At 40.6% G+C, this 5,259-nt stretch overlaps 1 protein-coding gene across 1 annotated transcript in view; it reads right to left on the bottom strand.

Moving 5' to 3' along the window:
* The window catches only part of SLC9A9 (solute carrier family 9, subfamily A (NHE9, cation proton antiporter 9), member 9), a 525,806-nt gene that overhangs the window by 458,064 nt on the left and 62,483 nt on the right, over positions 1–5,259 (bottom strand). The window lies entirely within an intron of this gene.

Raw genomic sequence — 5,259 nt, 5'->3', positions numbered from 1 at the left:
CCTCTGGCCTGTACCCCAGTTCTGTATGCATAAATATATCTTTAAAAAAAGATTCTGACATTGCCTTCCATAGATATTGTAATCAAATAATTAAATGGGTTCTCCCTATTGCAGGAATAATGTATCAACTGGTAAAAGAGACAACGATTAGAGTTGGAGATATAAGTGAAAACTCATGTTGAACTTAATATAGATATAGATGTCTATAAATAGAAACATTTATGTGCACATATACATAGTTCATATACACCATTTCTCTGTTCTATAGCAATGAGTATGCCTGGCATTCAGATCTTGGCTTCTAATTTTCTCTAATAACAGGAACCAGGGATCCTTAGAGAAATGACTTATTCTATCACTAAGAAGAAAATATACAATATGAGCTTGGAGCATCTTGTAGTGCCAGCAAGTAAGGAAGTGACTCACCCTGCAAAAGTCCCCCAGATGATGGGGATATGTCAGTAAGACTCAGGAGCCAACTGAAAGAGCTACCAATGGCCAAAGTAGGAAAAAAAATTAAGCAAGAAAATAAAGTATCATTTTTTAAAGCAAAGTATAAAATAAACTGTGAATCTATCCTGATATAAATAAATTAATAAATAGGAGAGACACATTTCTCTGTGCAGAGTTCACAAAAATTAATGCAATCCAAAGGAAGGTGAACATAACTTTCCATCTCTTGAGTGTAGGTTGTGCATAATAACTTCCCTCCAAAAAATCCATATGGGAAACGGGTGGGAGGGAGAGGGAGAATAACTGTACAGTGGGAAAATCTGGCAAATAAACCCTAACTCAGCCAGGTAATCAGCATCAACATCAACAGTGATAAATCACATTGTACACTTGATAAGATGTGATCAAAGGGAACTTTACCTCTGTGAAAACCTAGAACTCCAGTCTCAATGTGAGGAAAATACCAAATGAATTCCAGTATAGGGACTTTCTACAATATATATGACCAGGGCCCTCCCAGGTAACCCAAAAGGCTAAACAAAGCATTATGAAGATATCCATAGCCACTGCAGACCAAGTTTGATCCCATGCTAGGGAGCTAACCCACATGGTACACCAGATCTTTCCTGTCTCATCAGCTGCTCCCATCAGCATTGTATTTCATCAGTCAGCCTGTTCTGTTCCCCACTCTATCTCTGGTGAATTCTCTTACCGCCCCCCCCCCCTACATTTCTGGCCTACACTCCAGTTCTTATATGCACAAATAAATAAATCTTTAAAAAATATATATGTATGTATGTGTGTGTGTGTATATATACACATACATACATAAATACATATATATATGACCAGCACTCAATATATATATATATATTGACAAGTACTCTCTCTCCCTATATATACATGTATATATATGTGTGTGTGTATACATGTGTATGTGTGTGTGTGTATATATATATATATATATATGATCAGTACTCAAAGCTGTCAGTCATCGCAAGCATAGAAAGTAGTTGGAAGAATTGTCAAAAGGAGCCTAAGGAGATACAGAGCCTAAAAATGCAAAATGATATTCTGACCTACCTGCTGCTCCCCTCAGCAGTGTACTTCATTGATCTGCCTGTTCTGCTCCCCACTCTGTCTCTGGTGAAGCCTCTCACCTCCCCTACCTCTAGCCTGTACTATATATAACTAAGGAAATTTGAAAGAAGATGAAGTGCGTTTAATAATTATGTATCAATAGTGGTTCATTTGTTGTAATATACAAAATGAATGTAGAATGTTATATGGAAAACTCTGTGTGTTTTTTTCAGGGGGCGGGGGAGGTGATACCAACCCTCTACTATCTACTTGATTGCTGTTCTAAAATATAGCCATTGCTTGAAAATTACATTAAACATGTCACTCACTCCAAGAGAACCTGCTGCCTGTTCCTATGAGGTCTTCTTGGGCTTATTGCTATAGGGCTGATGTCTGGGCTTGTGCCACTTTATGCCAGTCGAGGAGTGAGCCCATTCTCTAATCTATTGACACAACCCATGGTCCAGGGAATAGGCTGTACCCACTGTGGGGAACACCTTTGTGTAATTTCCAAATGTCTTGTTATGAACCATCTGGCTGTGTCATTTTCCCCCAATGATGTCAAGAATGTAAGTGTGAGTGTGAAGAAAGACTATTTTATTTGTTGCACATTTCTTTATCTATAAATGCAAGTGAGCATTCAACTAGAGTATCTTCTGACACTTTGTTGCTCTTTTCCTCCCAGACTTGTCTGGCCATTACTGACCCTTTTCTATGGGTCCCAGCCAGAAGGTGCTTTAGACTTGTGGCAGCTTTCAAGCCTTCCTTTGGGTCAGCCCCTTTTGGGTGGACTTTTGCCCATGAGGGGATGAGTGACTTCAGGTGTTTGATTTAGAAATTATATTCTTTGCCTATATTGTATACTGACTGTATTAAAGTTCCTTTTCATTAAACTCTTATATGTTTTGTCTTGATACGATGGATGGCAGAACATATGTAGAGCAGGCAGGTTTGGGGGTTCAGTGGTATACCTCTCCCTGCCCTGTAACAGTAGCATCAATGAAATATATATAGCATGTCTTAGGAACCAGCAATATAGAATTCAAAGTAATTTTTGACAAGTTAGGAATCTTTAGTAGTCCCAGGTTAATGCCTATTCTCAATTTTGTAGGCATAACAATGTCCCAGCTGTGCCCTTGTTATAGGACACCAAATATGTTACAGGGCACCCCAATTCTGTTACATGACAGGGAGAGAGAGACATCCCTGAAGCCCCAAAAACCTGCCTGCTCTAAGTGGGTTCTGCCATCCGCTGCAACAAGACAAAACATATAAAACTTTAATGAAAAGGGACTTTAATACAGTGAATATACAATATGGAACACAAAGAATATAACTTCTAAATCAAACACCTGAAGTTACCCATCCCCTCGTGGGCAAAAGTCAACCCAAAAGGGATTGGCCCAGAGCAAGGCCTGAAAGCCCGCCACAAGACTAAAGCACCTTCTGGCCGGGACCCATGGAAAAGGGTCAGAAATGGCCAGACAAATCTGAGAGCAAAAGAGCAAAATCAAAATCAATATAAACACTGCCATAGTCACCTCCCTACAGGCATCTCACCCACATCTGCCTTAACCAGTCCAGGGTCAGGAAACAAGCCCGGTTTCTTCATCACATGTTTGCTGCTCCATGTGGCTTCCTCAGGTCTCCTTCTGGCTCTCCATCTAGCTTCATTCTCTCTTCTTTTTTCTCCTTTTTCCCTGCTCAGCTCCACCCTCCTTCTGCATGGGGCAGGGAACCTGGAACTTCCCTTTTTCCTAGGGACCGCCCTGTTACACCCTTAGGTATGGTATCCTCAGACACCCTGGTAGCTTCAGCCAGAAACCTGTTGATGGCCCTCTTTAGGGAAATGGGCAAAGTCTGCTTATTCCCTTCAAAGGCACCCCTCATGCTGTCTTCTGATGGGGGAGACTGTTCTCTAACAGCCCAGTATGCGGTTCTGTCTTCTCTGGGCTCCCAGCTGTGTTAATTGGAGGTGACAGTTACCTCTACATAGTTCTTTCCCACAAAGGTGTCCTTAACTCAAAACCCCTTTAGAGCTCAGGCATGATAATAAAAAATCTGGCCCCCCTCTTCTCAGGGTTCCATCTCTGCTCTCACAATCAGCTTGCCCAAACCCTGCATGCATTCTTCTCACCATTAAAAGAGCTTTCTGATTCTTTTTTCCCCTCTGTCTTATTTAGATAATAATTAGAATTCATCATTTTATGCTCTAATGGTTTTAACAGGCTTCAAAAATCTCCACTGGTCTAGTAGCATTTTTAGTCAAAATGATTAAGTGAAAAACAGCTTTAAATGTTTCCTGAATTAGGCAAATGAATACTGATTAAGTCTGATTAGGAGAGAATCAGGGGGAAGGGGTGTGAGCCAGGGGTAGCTTTTTAGGCCAGGTGTATTATCTAGCCAAAGGAAGTTTTTAATGAGAAAGGGATTAGATGAGGCTGATCAGCAGTGTGTACAATAAGAGAGCTGCCCCTGGTAGGGTGGGGACCCAGGATACAGAGGGAGACATTCATTTTTAAATCAGCCCAAGTCTAATGGCCAATTAAGATCCATTTGTTCAACTTTACCAACCTCTTCTGTTGTTTACTGCTTCAACTTTGAATGCCAGAAGCTTTTTAAAGAGAGCTTGACCTTTACACAAAGGAGCTTTTTCAGTTTAACCTCTAATTTAATATGACTGGCATACAAAATATACAGACTTGATGTTCAGGCAATAACTCTAAGGGGAGAGAGATGAGACTAGCTGACAAAATACAGCATAGAGACTGATAAATAAAAAATACTGACTAGTGAACATTTTCAAACAGCCAAGAATGTTTTTATAATCCGCTTCTCCAGTTGCAGCACTTACAGATATTTTTAATGTTGAAATACAGAAACAGGCTCCAGAGAAAGAAAGGAAGAAGAGAGATTTTTCAAATAACCGATTTAAATTACACAATTTTGTTTCTTGGACCAATCTCACTTTAAGGCAATACTACTTTTTTAAAGTCGATTTTTCTCCTGTGTCACAATTCTAGCTCAATGATGAACCCAGAGCCTGAACACTAAAATCATCCTTCCTGAATACTTAAAGCTGAAAGCCCGCCACAAGACTAAAGCACCTTCTGGCCATTGTGGGGTTCACCCGTAAGCCACTTAAAGACTTGGGGTAATACTCTCACTAATGCCTAGAAATTCTTTTCCTCACACTCCTGACTTTGGCTGCATACATTTTGAATTTTCACAGTATTCCATAGTTTACATGTATACTGTGAAAGCAGTTGGGATAAAATGTTGTATAAGATCAATAAGACCCTATTCCAAGGAAATTGTGTTTTAATTAAAAAAGAAGAAAATACATACAATTCACTTTGGAAGTTAATATTCCTGTGAAGAAAAACATTAGCCATATGGTCATAAGATTTTCTACATAAAGGGTACTACTGGATGGAGTCTGGGTGAAAAGAAGCTGGGATACAACAGGGAAAACTGCACAGCAGAGACCCTGAGGCAGGAACAAGTTAGGGCTTTCCAGGAAAAGAAAGAAGACCAATGTGGGCCCTCTTGGTGGCACATTGGGGTTAGGAAGCAGCATGTCAAGCTAGCCTCAGCCACGTCAGTGCGAGTTTGATCCCCAGCCCTGGAAGTGATCCACATGGTGCAGCAGACCTCTCCTGACCTGCCTGCTGCCCTCCTCAGCAGTGTACTTCATCGATCTGCCTGTTCTGCTCCCCACTCTGT

Source organism: Condylura cristata, unplaced genomic scaffold (genome assembly GCF_000260355.1).
Source record: "Condylura cristata isolate star-nosed mole 26May11 unplaced genomic scaffold, ConCri1.0 scaffold00014, whole genome shotgun sequence".
Classification (NCBI taxonomy): domain Eukaryota; kingdom Metazoa; phylum Chordata; class Mammalia; order Eulipotyphla; family Talpidae; genus Condylura; species Condylura cristata.
The sequence above is the reverse complement of the archived record's forward strand: the minus strand, read 5'-3'. Positions and strand labels throughout refer to the sequence as shown.